This window comes from Hibiscus syriacus, unplaced genomic scaffold (genome assembly GCF_006381635.1).
Source record: "Hibiscus syriacus cultivar Baekdansim isolate YM2019G1 unplaced genomic scaffold, ASM638163v2 tig00110813_pilon, whole genome shotgun sequence".
NCBI lineage: Eukaryota > Viridiplantae > Streptophyta > Magnoliopsida > Malvales > Malvaceae > Hibiscus > Hibiscus syriacus.
In genome coordinates this window covers 182,457-199,461 of record NW_024062871.1, presented here as the reverse complement: position 1 = coordinate 199,461, position 17,005 = coordinate 182,457, and the positions used below count along the sequence as shown (strand labels likewise).

The following is a 17,005-nucleotide window of genomic DNA, read 5'->3' as shown; positions in this document are numbered from 1 at the left end:
GGTTTAAATGAAGAGCAACTTTTATAACATGGCCACACGGATAACCAGATGTTTGCCATTTCATACAACTACACGTCTTTGCATTTAGATCGACTAGCCCATTTAAGTTTTATCCAGTACTTGAAACAAAGTGTTTGAACATTGTTCAACTCTCCATGACGTTGACTTCACAACACGTTTCGTTATCTTTTTTTCAGTCCATGGTGTAACACGATGTTCCAATGTTCCTGTAAATTTAAATAAACAATACTTAGTAAAATATAAATATGATAAGTTACGAATTCAAAGAAATAATACCTACATGGTTTCTTTTCTTGTAGTACCACTGTTGAATAGAGGCTCGAAAAACTCCATTAACATAGTAATGGGTAATTTCCGGGAATGACGACTTAGAGCGTTGATTGATTCTGCACTATTAGACGTCATGAAACCATATCTTGCTCCAAGTTGATGTACTCTTGACCTTCTAACAGCGTTGTCAATTGAGTTTGCCCTATCGGATATGATTGTCAGATTGCTAATAGGACCTATGCAATCCCTAAGATGCCCCATAAACCATGTCCATGAATCAGAGTTTCAGATTTGCCAACCCCGTAAGCTATTGGCAATATCCCATTGTTAGCATCCATGGCTACTGCTAATAAGTTTACTCCAAGGTATCGACCTTTCAAATGTGCTCCGTCAACTATAATAACTGGGCGCATGCAAGTAATAAACGAACGAATCTACAAAATAATATACACAAGAAATATAATCATTTAAATGTGAAATGCATGTAACTAACAAAAATGAGTCAACAAAATTATATTGATTTACTAACCGTAGCACCAATGACGATAAACAGCAACTCAAAGCGTCCATCTCTATCTGTTTTGAACGATAAACAACTCAAAGCGTCCATCTCTATCTGTTTGATATGAGTTACGACCCAGGATTTTTCAGCTTTAAATTGTGACAATAAGCGGCAGTTGGGCAAACGATGCTTCTGGCGACCCCCTCAACAATTCCAAGGCATAACATTTGGCTCTCCAAGCTTGAGAATATGATATACTATCTTGAAACGAGCATTCATGTCAGTCATAATTCATGTCCCCGATATACCCTGCCATTCAAAAACATTAACTCAGCCAGAAAAACCACCCAACACCTTTTTGTTTGCCTGTCTATGGTGAGGAAAAAACTTGGGTTCTTGAACATGTATGTTTATCAATAAAAGTCCTAACTTGAAACATTTCGCAATCTTTATTCTCTTTGCAATCATCGCCACATAAAGTTTTGTCAATCATACACCTTGTTTCGAAACGATCTTTGCTTGATTTGTTAACTTTTAGTTGATAGCATCTTCCACACATTTCGTATACAAAGCTATCTTCCAAGTCTTCCTTTGTATCAAAAACAATCTTCTTGATACGAATAACTTTTGTGTAACAATCAACTGCTTTCTTTACCAAATCTTCTTCCGGTATCTGAAGTAATTCTGGCATATTCCAGTTATACGCCCGTGGCATTTTCTTTCTTCGGGGATTTTTTCTTCTTCTTTTCTTCTTCAGGATTATATGAATTACAGAATGGATGTTCAACATGTTCATTCACAGTCGTAACTTCCTCCTCATATCATCAACAATACATTCTTCGGCAACGGCTGTTTCATCATCAAAATTCGGGTATGGACAATATCAAAATCATTACACGCAGGGTCTGTTTCTTCTTCTGAAACATCATCAAAATCAGTGTATTGACAATATCAAAGTCCGGATATTGACCAAGACCAAATTTCGAATACTGACTAGTACTCACATTTTTTCTGTTGGTCTCATCGTCTAACTGGTCATACGAAAAACTGGATTTGGTGCTGAAAGTTGATTGGGATTTGGATTAGAGAAAGGTTGTGGTTTTGAGAAAAACAGTTGATTACTACCGCTACTGACCCAACAATACTACTTCTAGGTTCAACAACATACAATGTAACATCATCTTGTGAAAACTAATGTAAGCAATGAATCGTTCAACATCTTCATTGTCGGTTAACAAATAAACTTTACCATTTCTCTGATAAGATAGCCTAAATCCACTTAGGGGCTCTAAATTCAATTTATTTGAACACGTAGCATTAGAGTTTCATAAGTTAACTTTTGTAAAGACAATTTTAGTTGAAGATTCATGGGTAAATGCATATATTGTAAAACACCATGAACATTATCCCATGACCCTCCAAAACACAAATCTATCCAAACATGATCAACATTAGATGATTCATGGTTGTAAATTAATTTACTAAACAGACGAGCTGCGAAAACTAAAACCTGTTGCCGGATGGGAAGGATCGTTGGATATAGGAACGGATGTCGAGAGAGTGATAGATGGAGATGGAATGAGTTGCGATTTAGGGATTTAGTTTATGATTTCAGTGTTATATACCCAAAATTTCATGTTGTGATTTACAGATTCTCGTTGCGATTACGGATTATCGTTGCGATTTACAGATTCTCGTTGCGATTTACGGATTATCGTTGCGATTTACAGATTCTCGTTGCGATTTACGGATTATCGTGCGATTTACGGATACGCGTTGCGATATACGGATACGATTGCGATTAGGATACGCGTTGCGATATACGGATACACGTTGCGATTTCCGGATACGCGTTGCGATATGTGTTCGCGTTGCGATTTCATATTCGCGTTGCGATTTTGGAAAATCGCAATGCGAATTTGTACTATCGCATTGCGATTTTAAAGAATCGCGTTGCGATTTTGGAAACTGATTTGCGATTCTGGGGATCGCGTTGCGATTTTTATTTCGCGTTGCGATTTTATTGGTCATTTTGGCAAATCCAAAAAAAGTTGGTTAAAATCGTATATTATAACTTTTTTTTGGTCACTGAGACGATTTTCTCTATTTTAAATATTATATAACATGCAAAAATATATAAATATACGAACAAAGTACGAAATACCTCGCAGCTTGGCCGTTCAAGAGAGGCTGCTGTGGTCCCATAGAAACGTCAGCGTCTCTTTGGTGAGTATCACCAGTCACCCCTAAACCCTCTGTTGCCCGTTGGATTCAATCAAGTAGGAGCACGATAAAGATCAACGGCTGTGAATAATCGTATACACCACAAGCATGGGGGGATTTAGGAACGTTTGAAAACTTTACTCTTTAAAAAGTCAGTGGCGAAGGTTAAACTCGACTTGGAAGAATCTGATACTATCAGTGGAGGTTGTAGAAGAATAGGGATAGCTCGTTGACGAGTCTTTATTTTGCTTTGTCATTGCCTAAAAATCAAAATTGAGAAACTCTTTCTGTCTTCTAATTTCATTATCTTCTGCTTCTTTGCAAAGGCTTTAGTTGTCTAGAAAAGAAGAACCACATAGGCTACTTTTGATATCCAGATGTTAAGATTTTTGTTTCTATTGGATTTTTGGTTTTATTGGTTGCCTTATCTTCAAGGGCTCTAAGAGCTAAAAGTTTCTAATTGGCAATCATTTTCTTTTCTGGTGGGTTATTGAAGGCCTCTTTCATTTCTGGAGTGTCTTTTAAATTATCAATACTATCAAGATGGAGTTTTGAGTGTTAGGATTATCAGTAAGAAAAAAGAAAACTGCTTATTGAGCAAGAAGACTATGCAATCAGCAGCTTATCTTTAAAGCTTTTCTGAATTACTGTTTCTTTCATGTTGCTCATCTATGGTCGAGCTGCGAGAATTTTACTTCTGAATTGGTGTTAAAATCGGTTGTCTTTATTTTGCTCTTTGTCTCTGCTGGTTCAAGTTCTTCTACCTTTGGTGTTCTATAACTTAAAAATACGCAATCCATAAACAAATTCCTATCATTTATCTGGTTGCCTCTTTTTTAGGTTAGTTTCTCTTACCCTTTCCGTCTAATATCTTTTCAATTCCTGTTAACCTTTTTTTTATCATGGTTAGGTTAAAAATTAGCAGCCATTACCTAATGAAAGATATAGTCAAAATCATTTTTCATATTTTTATGTTTATCAGGCCTAAGCAGGCTAATTGATGGTGGACGCTTAGTTGAAATGTTTTGTATATCTTTTTCTTTTAACTGAAGTTTAGCACAAAGTCTGTGTGGTATGAGCTAAAGATGCAAAGTTAATGCAAATCATAGAGCTACACCTAAAAATTTCACATGAAGAATCAATATAGAAAAAGGGTTTTCATCTTTTATAGCTTGATAGATTCATGATAAGTCCGAGAGCTTATGAACACGAGTTGGTTAGGAGTTCTTGATCTGTTTAACTATTTGACTTGTGTTTTTTGTTTATTACTCAGGATTATCTTTTGAATGGGGTCTGATACTATCGAAGATGTAGAGACTCCGTCTTATTCCTATCATAGTTCTTTTAAGGTACAATTGCCGAGTGTGGTTTTCTATTTCTGTTCTAATATGGAATTTGAATACAAGTAACTATAATCGTGAATTCTATTAAAGACAAACAAACAACCATTGTATAAAGTTTTATTGTAAATATATATTTTAAATATTATAACATGCAAAAATATATAAATATACGAACAAAGTACGAAATTACCTCGCAGCTGGCCGTTTCAAGAGAGGCTTGTCCCAGCATAGAAACGTCAGCGTCTCTTTGGTGAGTATCACCAGTCACCCCTAAACCCTCTGTTGCCCGTTGGATTCAATCAAGTAGGAGCACGATAAAGATCAACGGCTGTGAATAATCGTATACACCACAAGCTTGGGGGGATTTAGGAACGTTTGAAAACTTTACTCTTTAAAAAGTCAGTGGCGAAAGTTAAACTCGACTTGGAAGAATCTGATACTATCAGTGGAGGTTGTAGAAGAATAGGGATAGCTCGTTGACGAGTCTTTATTTTGCTTTGTCATTGCCTAAAAATCAAAATTGAGAAACTCTTTCTGTCTTCTAATTTCATTATTTCTGCTGCTTCTTTGCAAAGGCTTTAGTTGTCTAGAAAAGAAGAACCACATAGGCTACTTTGATATCCAGATGTTAAGATTTTTGTTTCCTATTGGATTTTGGTTTATTGGTTGCCTTATCTTCAAGGGCTCTAAGAGCTAAAAGTTTCTAATTGGCAATCATTTTCTTTCTGGTGGGTTATTGAAGGCCTCTTTCATTTCTGGAGTGTCTTTAAATTATCAATATATCAAGAGGAGTTTGAGTGTTAGGATTATCAGAAGAAAAAGAAAACTGCTTATTGAGCAAGAAGACTATGCAATCAGCATGCTTATCTTTAAAGCTTTTCTGAATTATTTTTTTTTCATGTTGCTCATCTATGGTCGAGCTGCGAGAATTTTACTTCTGAATTGGTGTTAAAATCGGTTGTCTTTATTTTGCTCTTTGTCTCTGCTGGTTCAAGTTCTTCTACCTTTGGTGTTGTTCTATAACTTAAAAATACGCAATCCATAAACAAATTCCTATCATTTATCTGGTTGCCTCTTTTTTAGGTTATTTCTCTTACCCTTTCCGTCTAATATCTTTTTCAATTCTGTTAATTTTTTTATCAGGTTAGGTTAAAAATTAACAGCCATTACATCCTAATGAAGATATAGTCAAAATCATTTTTCATTTTTATGTTTATCAGGCTAAAGGCTAATTGATGGTGGACGCTTAGTTGAAATGTTTTGTATATCTTTTTCTTTTAACTGAAGTTTAGCACAAAGTCTGTGTGGTATGAGCTAAAGATGCAAAGTTAATGCAAATCATAGAGCTACACCTAAAAATTTCACATGAAGAATCAATATAGAAAAAGGGTTTTCATCTTTTATAGCTTGATAGATTCATGATAAGTCCGAGAGCTTATGAACACGAGTTGGTTAGGAGTTCTTGATCTGTTTAACTATTTGACTTGTGTTTTTTGTTTATTATCAGGATATATCTTTTGAATGGGTCTGATACTATCGAAGATGTAGAGACTCCGTCTTATTCCTATCAAGTTCTTTTAAGGTACAATTGCCGAGTGTGGTTTCTATTTCTGTTCTAATATGGAATTTGAATACAAGTAACTATATTTGGTCTGAATCCTATGTATTTGAACAAAATATATTTTGCTATAATATTTACAATTCAAACCCATAGCTGTGTAGTTTGATTGTTACCGAGTGTAATAACACACATTTCCGATATGCTTAAACTTTCTTATGTTTTTACTTTATATAAAAGGATCATATTACCATACCATGTCTGTTTTAAGATTTTGACCATCCAAAACATGGTAATGCTTGATTGTAGGTTCACCACATGATGTGCATGGAGCTTAGGAAGTTTGTTGATAGAATTATAAGGATCTTTCCAGAGATTGAAGCTGCTCGACCTAGATGCTCGTCGGGAATAAAGGCACTATGCTCACTGAATAATGCAATTGAGAAAGCAAAGCTGCTTTCAGTACTGCAGTGAGTCAAGTAAACTGTATCTGGTGCGTTTTTGTAGTTAGTCTTGTTTTCGTGATTATTGTCTCACTTATCATGAAGGGAAGTTTTATTGCTATTTTAAAACTAGGAATATCTGGCCGTTGTGTGGTTATATTTATATCTGATGATGTGCATTATTGGCCTCTTTTATGGAGATAGATCCTCCATGGAATGTTTTGTTGGTGTTTGTGGGCTTAAATTGAAAATTACGTTCTTTATTTTATCATTCAATTCAATTAATCTATAGCTAATATCGTTTAGTTGATAGTTCTCTGTAATTAATTTCAGGCAATAACAACAGATGCCATAGTTTCAAGATGTAAAAAAAGCAAAGAACTTATTGGAACAAGTCTTATGCCAGATTCAGAGTATGGTTCCAGTTATGCTGGTTGTTGAGGTTTGTCAAATTACATATCTTATTGATCTATTTGTCCTTCTCTATAATTTCTTTTATTTTTGTTCCCCATTGTCCTGAGTAAGTGGCCGGTAAATGTTGACCGGATCCCATGTGTTTTTAAATAGCTTGCTTTTATCTTGGGCAATTTTTTCAATAAACCTACTGAACTCCTTGTATATGCATGTTTATTCCCTGATATATGGGGTGAATTGTTCCTAGTGTAGTGATTGAGGATTGTCGAAAAATATCAAATTTGGATAATTTGTAAACTTGGATATTTTGCAGAAAGCCTTGCTTTTTCTCGCTTATTGATTTAATTTTAACCTGTTCCATGCTCGAAGTTTAAAAGTTTCTGAAAGAAACCTTGAATCTGTATTCTTTGATACGTTTTGGTTCTCATGAGGGTCAGATGCCTGTGACTTCCAGGCCCCATTGGAATCAACTTACTGTCAAATCAATTGTATTTTTAGTTTTAGATACCTTTGTTTCCATAAGTCCAGTTCTTTGATCAAGCTGATAATTAAATGTCAGTGCAGATCTCTCAAATAGTTGATGATTTGCGAGCTGCAAATTTTGTCCCTGATAAATTGGATGCTGAGGCTGGGAAGGTTGTTAGAGATTTGCTTCATCAGGGAGCAGCAACACCAGATTCACTGGAATATGCTGAAACGAGAGCTCTTCAAACTGCAGAGCATCTCAACTTCATATCACATCTTCAACAGCCATCTTGATGGAGAAAGATCGATCAAGAAGTTGCTGGAAAAAGTTGGCGATACTGACCTACAAAGAAGAAAATCTTAAAATATTTTGTATCTGTTGAAGAAGTACGGTCATTTGATTATTAGAGAGCAACAGACAATGCAGTTGATAATAATGGAGTATTACAGTTAACAGCCCTGGTATTAATTTTGTATCTGCTCACTCTGTTGATGTGGAATCTCGTAAGGAGTATAAGCAGTATGATGCTCAAGCTGATAAGTAAGTGGAGCTTCACCTCCTGAGGAATTTAGATGCCCCATATCTTCAAGATTGATGTATGATCCTGTTGTCATTGCTTCTGGACAAACATTTGAAAGGGTTTGGATCCAGAAGTGGTTTGATGATGGTAATGATACTTGCCCAAAAACTGAAACGAAATTGGCCCATCTGTCATTGACACCAAATGCTGTCATGAAGGATCTGATATCAAAGTGGTGTACGAAGTACGGTATCTTCATTCAGGACCCAAGCTTGCAATCAGATATGCTTCACTCATTGGAAAATTCTTCTACATCCATAGCTAGTTTCGGCAGTTCTATATGATATGCGCTTTCCAGTGGATATCAGCAATTTCTCAATTGGATCTTTAGATACCAGTTATAATTTGATGGATCACGAAACAAGGTTGCAGATGGCTTAAGATTGATACGAAAGCAGACTAGTGACGATCTTTGCCAATATCAAAATCCTAGCAATGCATGCAAAATGGATGTGGAGTCTCTATGTAGCCTTCCTGAGCTTGATTGGGAATCACAATACGAGATTATTGAAGATATGAACAATCACTTAAAATGTGACGATTAGCTTGTATGTCCATGTCATCCAAGAATTTCATTGAACCTTTGATTAGATTTTCGAGCCTTGCTCATGATATGCGTGATATTAGAGCACAAAAAGCTGGATTTCAGTTGTTGTTGACGTTTCTGAGCAAAACCAGGTAACGAGTCCCTACATTTGCGGTATAGTACATGTTTTATGATGTGAGATGTCATACTTTGGATTGTTTTTTGTTGTTCCTATCTTCTAAACTGTGCTGAAGTTCAATGCGCTTCTTGTATGTGCTATTCCCTAATTTCCTTGTAAAGCTGTGATGTCTGTCACTGAATTGCATGTTGTTTGATCATTTGAGGCCATATTTGATCGTCTCCGTTATACTTTACCTTATGCGCATGGAGCTTTTGAAATAGGTGGGATTATTTGTGACTTCTTCATTTCTTTGTGAGCTTCTTGCAGGAATGGCATACAGTACTTAAATGAAGATGCATATAGCCTGCTGTCACTGTCTCTCAACTCAGAGTGACTAAAGAGGTTCTTGACATTATAGAAATATTGTCTGCCCAAAGCAGCTGCAAATCTAAGATTGCTGATCTGGGGCTCTTATTTCCATTTTAAATATTCTTGACTCAAAGATCAGAGTTCCAGGAAAGTCATTAAAATTTTGCACAATCTGTCCTCAAGCCATGACATTTGTTCCAATATAGCATCTTTGGAATGCATTCCAAAGTTGTCCCATTCCTAGAAGACGCTACTCTTGCAAAGCACTGCATAGTAGTGTTGAGAAATTTTGCAATAACCAAGAGGCTCGGCTTTCTATTACTGAAACTCCGGGATGCATTACTTCTATTGCTATGTTAATCGAGACTGGCAGTCATGAGGACCAAGAACATGCACTGGCTATTCTCCTCACATTGTGCTCGCAACGTGTTGAATATTGTCAATAGTGATGATAATGTGATATATTCCCTTCCCTTTTCGATGTTTCTGTTAATGGAAGTGATAAAGGAAGGCGAGTGCGATGGAATTGTTGCGGCTACTTAGAGATACCAACAATCATGATGAGGAACAAGACCCTTTCAATATGACTATGTCAACGTCCGGAGATGCTAGCAACTATCCCAAAGACAAGAAGTCTCACAAGTCAATGTTCAGAGTGAAATTGTCAATGTTCTCAAGATCCAGTGCACAGAAAAAGAAGAAATGAACTTGGATTTTCTGCTTTTCTTTTGCATCCGGGTTATCAAATATTCTCCCTGGTAAGATTCTTTCCCCTTCCCTGGGATGGATTTGCTTATCGGAATTTGGGAACAACCTCATCATAATGTAACCAAATGTAGTATTTGGTGAATGATTTTGTCTGGCTCCTACACTAACTTTATTATCTAGTTCCTAGGTTTGATTTTCATTATTTGTATGATATATCATTTTCTGATTGTATAATTCTTCAGAATGTAAAGTTTTTAGCTAGCTTTGGATTTTCCTTGTATCCTCATCATCTTTCCCTTAGCCAACACAATCTAGTGTTCTAAGTACATATTGATGGCAGATTGCAGGTTTTCCATAATCATGACAAACATGTTTCGTTGTTTACGTGCGTTAGTCGCATTTGTTAAGTCGTGTGTTAAGCATGCATTTGTTAAACATGTGTAGTGCCTTGGATTTTAGGAAATCAGTTACTTTCGTTAAGCCATGTTAGCGTGTTTTTGACCATGGCAAAGACAGATGTTTGCGATGATAGTTATATGGCTAATTTAGTGGTAGTTAAAATATGCTTTCATGTTGATGGCTAAACTGGTGGACCATGCTCAAACTATAGTTATTTTCTAGCATTCTTTTGTGATGTTATGGAAGTATTTGTTCCGTTTCTTGCTTGGATAAACTCGTACACATTCATTGTATAGATAATGATACTCGAATCCGAATTGCTTAAAAGAGATGTCACCCTTGTCACTCAAACTACTCCTTATGTTCTATTCTAGCGCTTGCATGATTCTATTCATAAACCTTTAGTTGGTATTTGGCACTGATTGATTATAAGGTAAATTACGCATTTAGTACCTAAACTATTATTTTTGTTCCTTTAGTATTTAATTATTATTTTTGTTCCGTTTTAGTACATAAATTTTATTATGTTTAAATTATACTTAAATTTAGTTTATGTTTCATTTTAGTATCCCGCTACGAAAACTTAACAATGATGTTAACATATCGTCGTAAGGTAATATTATATCATCATTGAAAAAAAAAAAAAGACATGTTAATAGTTTTATTAATTTTTAACGGTGAATATAAATTGAAACTTAAATTAAATATTAGTATAATTAAAAAAATAAAATTTATGTATTAAAATAAAAAGATAGTTTAAATAAAACGTGTAGTTTATCTTATTCATTACTAATTGAGAGAGATGTATCTGACCGGACACGTTTGTCTTTACTGAACGGTAAAATGATGCCATGTTAGTCACTGTTTTCGGAAGCATCTGACAATACATTTTTACTGACATAAAGAAGGTTAAGTTAAGAATTTTCAATGTTTGTATTATTCATGGTTAAAATGAAAAAAAAATAAAAAAGATTAATGATATAAAAATATTATGAATTTTATAAAAAAATAAAAAAATGATAACAAGAAAATGTATATATATTCATTTTTTAATTTGTTTTTCTTTTATTCATCTCGTCTTGAATAATATAAATAAACTGTGTTAGTAAAAATAACTTTTTTAAAAACAGTATTAATGTAATGTACTTTTTTAAAAAAGAAATATTTTGTTAAATAACATTTTAAATATTACTTACATATATTATAAAAAAATATCATATAAATTTGTCCGGTCCTCAATAATAGCTAGTTGTAGCCACTCTTTTGTTATGTTAATTTTATAAAAGTTATCTTTTAGAAATACTTATTATCATGAAATTCAATAAATTCAAATGTTTTAATCACCTTAAACGCTAGGGAGATGAATCCTTATATTTTTTTACTTTCTGAAATTTAATCCGTTTTCTTTAATTTAACAATTTTAATTCCTTCTCTTATTTAATTCCTATATGATTGTTTCTGTAGAAGATTAAACCCTGGAACTTGTCAAGCCTACTGGTTGGATTTATCTTTCATTGTCCGGAAATGATCCTCGGTTTAGTGGCAAAATGATAGTTCTATATTGTTTTCTGCGTTAGTTAACATAAACAGTTGCTGATGGGGCACCTAAGGGGAGATTTGATTTGGCTTTTACTGGTCAATGAAAATGTCTTGCAGTGAAACTTTTGTCAATTCTTTTTGCTGCAAATTGCGGTTTTGTCGAATCACCTTAGTGGGAGGAATACTCGTGTTCGCCGGATCAATGTTTATGGACCTCGACCGTATGTACCATATGAAAAGACATTTTCTTATGCGTTGGTTTCTCTTATAGCCGATGTTCTAAGTTATACTTCATTGGTGTTTAAATGCTGTATTGCAGGAATCCCTTTCCTCACCAACCGTTCCAGTTTACTTCAAGGGAATTCATTACATCCCTGTTAGGGTAATAGAGGAGACCTGGCTTTGGGTAGAACAGGTCATGGCATGTGAAACGTGGAATATTGAATATCTCGTCTGAAGAGAACTGAACTCATTACAACTATGAGGAGCTTCTCATTGTGTAAATCTCTCGATATTGGTAGGAAGAGAATGAGACGATGTTGTTTGCATTCACTCCCTTGTGCTTGTGCTGTTCAAATGGTTTAAACGTCAGGGATTTTTTCAGACATGGTTACATTATGTAGTTGAAAAAGGCAATTGATTTTACATTATGTCATTGAGGAATAAATCCTCTTCAATGAAAGTTTCCATTTGATATTGGGAAAATATCATTTGGTACTTCGGAATATGATTCATTTGCCTTCGCATATTATGGTAGGTCACTGCTCCAGGCATTGCTTCAGTAGTGCAGCTGATGGTATTGCACTTTTGTTTCATTTTCGGTTCGAACAGGCTTCGGCTGGGATGTAACAAGGAAAGGAAGTACCAAAAAAATGTAGAATTTGTCACCAATGGGACTAGATGTAGACAATGTTGTTGGCTAAGTTTTGGTTTCAAGATGATAAAAACATGCAAGTCATATTGCTTTATCAAAGCCATGCAATCAGCCAGGAAGGGCAATACAAGAAATGCCTCCATAGAACATAAATACTTTTGTTACTAATATAAAGGAAGATTTCTGGAGCAGAAAGATTCGAATTTCCTACCAACACGCTGTCATTCACAGGCTAGGTTGGGGAGGGATTCAAAAAAGGCCGTGTAACGGTATAACGGCTGTTATATCGAGGTATCAGCGGCTCCTGTTACCGATATCAGCCGAAATCACGGTGTGAAACAGAATCAACCCATAACGGCCGTAATTTAACGGGTAACGGTCGATCGCAGCTATAACGGGCCGTTTTTCCCGTTAATCTCCATTACAACACCAAACATCACCAACAACACAATTACTTAAAAAACGTATTTTTCTTTTTTACAGACAATTCAAAGACAGAAAAACCATATTATATCTTAGCTTACCAATTGAGAATGAAACTGTGGGAGAATTGCATTTCAAGCTCGCTACCCTCTTACTAGAAGGAGAAATATTCATATTTGGCGATAAATAATCATAATTTGCAGCAACTCCAAAGTTAGGGAAGTAGGCATCAGAGGCCGCAACCGAGTTATTCCCAAAAAAATCAGCTGAAGAATTGTTGTCTCTGAAAGCGAGAAGGTTCAAACAACCCAACTGGATTAGGCGAGTTAGGAAAAAATGGGTTTCGAAGGGTGGGTATGGTGGATGAATTGCCGGTGAGTAGTTGAGTCAAACACTGGTTTTAATTACAATTCAGAACAAAAGGCACGTGGATGCACCGCTTAATAATTGTGTGGTAGATTCGTTTTAATTATTAAATAATTTGGATAAATGTCTCACTGAGTGCAATTCATAACAGAGATCTTTCATGGAAGCTGCTCTCAACCTTGCGTTGAGGGCAGCCTACTACCCTACCTACCCCTTACCTCATTACATATGAGAATAGGGTCAGCTAAATTTATAATTTGGATAAACGCGTGAGAAAATGGTTTGATGCTGAACTATTAGATGTGAGAAATTTAAGAAAGATCCGAAAGGCAGTATCGACAGTAGATTTGGTCATTATTTTTAACTGTCACATTCATATTTTAAATCTATTATTTACTTAATATTTTCTTATTTGTTATGAGTTAATATAATATTCTTAAGAAATTTATAAATAAATACAAAAAATAATTAATGATGGTAAAAATTATGTTTATGTATTAATAAAAATCTATAAATGTTACAAAATACTTTAAAATTATTAAAAGTGATTTTTATAATTATAATTATTATATTTTATAATAAGTTGTGCGAATTTAAAAAAAATCACGTTCACGATATCCGCAGTGGCCACGATAACATCCGTTACGTCCGCGACTACAATAAACGCAACGCGACCTAAAACACAACCGCGGCTGCAATTTGAATCCTTGTTGGGATAGAATTGCTCCGATTAATTGTGAAGACCGAAATAATGTAAGGGTAAAATTTGCTAATATACAAAGAAGAATTATAGGGCAGAAAGATACGAATTTCCTACCGACACGCTGTCATTCACAGGTCAGTTTGGAATAGAAGTAAGGGGTCAAATCAATGGATCTCCCAAAGGCGGTGGTCATCACAAGCTGGTTTGGTATCAAAGCTGCTAAGGCAGATAGCGAAGGCTTGGAAAGCAGATAGAGGGTATTGATAATCCATGGTGAAGGTATCTTTTCCAATTTTTCCAAACTGTAAGATTACCTTCTCTTGCTCTTCAAGTGATACATTATCTGGTGGATCAACAGCCGCAGAAAGCTGGAAATTCTTAACAGATGCCACTGTCACACGCCCCCTAAAGTTTAGGCACCAGCACTGTAACTGTTCATGCCATCTCGGAGCCTTATTTTTTAGGGTTAATGGCTCTCCTGATCCCATCGAGAATGCTGGTGTTGCTGGTAGGCTTGGGGACTGGTATCTATCACCGGCTCACTACCTTGATTTTGTTAGGGAGAAAGTTGTTCATTGAAAAAATAGAGGAATGCTGATGGTGACGGGACAGTGCCTCCTTCCTGGATAGCAGAGACAGGAATTGAATGCAAAGGCAATGCATTCTCCTTGGTCCTCGTGCTCGCAAAACGTTGAGCTCATAGGTAATGGTACCTATGCTGTAGTTGCATGCAGGTAATATAGGAGAAACCTGCTTGGAGTGGAATCTAAGATTTGATCGAGAAGTTGATGGGATTATTGATCACACGGTGGTTGACTGTCATGTATGGTGAACCAAAAAATTAGAACTGAAAAGATCTCAATGTTTCATCGTTGAAAAGGAGAGAGAATGATCAAAGAAACGTAAGAAATACAATGGCAAAACTCGCCTTAGTTTTCCAACATAGGTGTTGCTAGCCCTAGAAAATCATCTGCAGCCAACGATATAACGAAGTCCTTGCATGTCGCCCTTCTGACCTTCCTTGCTGCTAACAACATTTATCGCTCTCTCCCTCACCTGTAAATCAAATAAGCAAACAAGTAACTACCCCTCAGAAAGCGAGGAAGCTTCATGATAGTTATACGTCCAACGAGGTTTCTAAGTTTCGAATACATTATTGGCTTAGAGAATGGCAATAAAGCAACATAACCACAGAGCTGAGTAACCTCATAATGTCACAAAGTAGGTTACCAAAGAAATGCAAACTATGTTTCACAGCTTTCTGATAAAAAGGATAAAGACCAACATGTTCGGTTATTCACGAAACCTAAGCAATCACACTTACTCTTCGACTCCCCTAGCAGAAAATCTTCACAAATCCAGTAACAGTGAAAATAATAATAATTGGAGCATAAATTTTCATCTAAGAATGACAGTATAAAGGTTTAGAGTTTTAAAGTTGTCATCAATCATTTCGTAACTACAAGGACAGCAGAATGAGGACACTTACAAGGCACCAAACATAGAACAAAAGATAAGTGGAAGTTGCTCTGTCCCTTCTAATATAGCATTGAATTGGAGACTCGCGAGGACCCGGCTGTTAACAAGCACAAACAGAAGAACTTATAGATGGAAGAATAAGAAATAGCCTATCCTATTACTTATGGATACACACACAGCAGGTTAGGAAAATTTAGACTTAGCTCTATAAGTTATATGCATGCATTTTGAAAGCAAACATATGAAAATCATGTATTCAACTATCAGTAAGTGTTATTTTCATGGTAGAAAAGCCACAGAGTAGATATGAAGATTTGAGAACAATAATGTTCATGAAAAAAGTGCATACAAAAAAGATCAAACATTCCGCCTACCATTGATTTAAATTTAGCAAAAAGATTTAGATATCCAGTAGTAAAATCTCAAGGGATAAAAAATGAGATATTTCCAATTGGAAAGACTATAACCTGCTTCAATGAGATAGGAAATGTAAGCCTTCCACACTGCTCAGGTGTCTTCACAATCTCCTTTGTAATTTCCCTCCAGGACCTACAAACTGCAGCACAAAACACAACAACAGCTCGAGCAGGCCAAGTTGTCTCACTCTCTTCAACCCTTTGGATGATATCCAAGAGCATTCAGGCGGTAGATTTTCCCACGGGCTTTGGCCGAAAAATTTAGACTCGGATGGTGAGCGCTCTGGAGCAACATGGGATCTGAGTATGGCTACGCCAAAGCTTGCTTTCCCCTCCTCTCTTTGATATGTTACCAATCCCATCTTTCATTTCCTTCAGTTCCCGCATAATACTCTTTAGTGACATCTTTTATAAGCATTCCAATTTCCAAATCCAATCTCTCAATATTTAACTGCAAATAACTGACATATCAATTTATTAAACAAAACCCCCAAATCTCAAGCTCAAATACAAGCAATATTTAATCAAATCAAACTTATAAAACATAATATTGAAGCTTTAATGACAACTAACACACAAAAAAGAACAATGAAAAAAAAAAGAACACCCGTGATCAACAACCATTAAATGATGTAAATATGTATAGAAACGAGTCTCTTTTCACCTGAATCCATCAACCCCTAAAAGCTACAAATATGAGAGCTACATAAAGTGGAAACCGCTCCAAGCCTAATGGTTCAAATCAACCCAGAACTGAACCAGCTCCGATACATCGTCCCCCACTGTTCAATCACATCATAAACCAAGAGAAAATCAGATCATAATGAAAGAAAATGTTGGAAATGCTATTTTAAAAAAGAAAAAAAAAGTGCAAAAACTTTTCTCTCCATTAACGGGAAATGGGCTACATACTAGCAAACACCGGTGCTGCCACCTCCACCACAGTCTGTGCCGGTGTTCTATGTTCCCGCCACCACAATAATCGCCATCACCATCAGTTTGGTCCTCTGATCAGTCACAGCCAAAGCAATCTCTCTCTCTCTCTCTCTCTCTCGTGGTTCGAGACAATAGCTCTTCACTTAAATTTCACTTAAAACGGATCGAAGTTTCCCTTTTTATTCAATAGCTAGTCCTGATCCGACTCTCTGAATTAAATTAATATTTATTTGTACATTTTAAATACACTACTAATTTTGAATACATCATAAGATTCAAACAATAAATTAATCTTAAAAAATATTAATATCTCAAACTATTTTAAT

At 35.6% G+C, this 17,005-nt stretch overlaps 2 pseudogenes; one reads left to right on the top strand and one right to left on the bottom strand.

The window, feature by feature from the left end:
* The first annotated feature begins 3,787 nt into the window (after positions 1–3,787).
* Positions 3,788–9,743, top strand: LOC120141721 (annotated as a pseudogene).
* A 3,994-nt stretch (positions 9,744–13,737) lies between these two features.
* LOC120141714 lies at positions 13,738–16,788 on the bottom strand (annotated as a pseudogene).
* Positions 16,789–17,005: the final 217 nt, after the last annotated feature.